The sequence below is a fragment of the Echinops telfairi genome, unplaced genomic scaffold, assembly GCF_000313985.2.
Source record: "Echinops telfairi isolate 266 unplaced genomic scaffold, ASM31398v2 ScPeMD7_11;HRSCAF=52, whole genome shotgun sequence".
NCBI classification, from domain to species: Eukaryota; Metazoa; Chordata; class Mammalia; order Afrosoricida; family Tenrecidae; genus Echinops; species Echinops telfairi.
The window spans coordinates 27,871,765-27,872,468 of NW_022103908.1; the positions used below are offsets into that span (position 1 = coordinate 27,871,765).

At 42.5% G+C, this 704-nt stretch overlaps 1 pseudogene; it reads left to right on the forward strand.

Annotated features, from left to right (window-relative positions):
- Positions 1 to 556: 556 nt before the first annotated feature.
- On the forward strand, positions 557 to 700 carry LOC115868524 (annotated as a pseudogene).
- The last annotated feature ends 4 nt before the right edge of the window (positions 701 to 704 follow it).

Consider the following 704-nt stretch of genomic DNA (forward strand, 5'->3'; position numbering starts at 1 on the left):
TGTACTGAACTGGAATTTTTGTTATACATTCTTATAAATTGAAAAACTCAAATCATGAGACAATGTCTAACCCACATTAGACTTATTTCCTTTGTGAAATGGCACTGAAAGAGTGTTGTTGTTGCTGCGGTTACCAGTCATCGAGTCAGACTCAAACTCAGGGTGGTCTCCTGTGTTACAGAGAAGAACTGCTTCCCGAGGCTTTCTTCTGTGACACAGCTCTCACTCAAAAGCCACACTCACTGCCATCAGTATGCCAGCTCAGACTGGCCCCATAGGCAGGGTAGAACGGACTGCTCCTGTGATGCAGGGAGTGTAAATCTTCACTGGAGAAGAATGCCCAGTCTTCCTCCCGTGGGGGGCTTCTGGTTTCAAAATGCAGACCTTTCAGATTGTAGCACCAAATGTGTCCAAAGCACCAGAAAGTAACAGTTGATCATCTACTACTTCTGCCCTCCATGCTCGCTTACTTGATACTTAAATGATATTGATAAATGGAGGTGGAGGGAAACCTAGCCAATGCTAAAGCCATGCTCTTTAAAAAATGTAATTTAGGATCACTTCTTGGCCTTTTGGCTAAGATCAAGTGTAGTAAAAAATGTAATTTAGGAACATCATAGAATGCCAATTTACTAGAAGAAAGTATTCTTGTGTTGAGGGAGTACTTGAGTGGAGGCCCAATGTCCTTCTGCTACCTTAATACT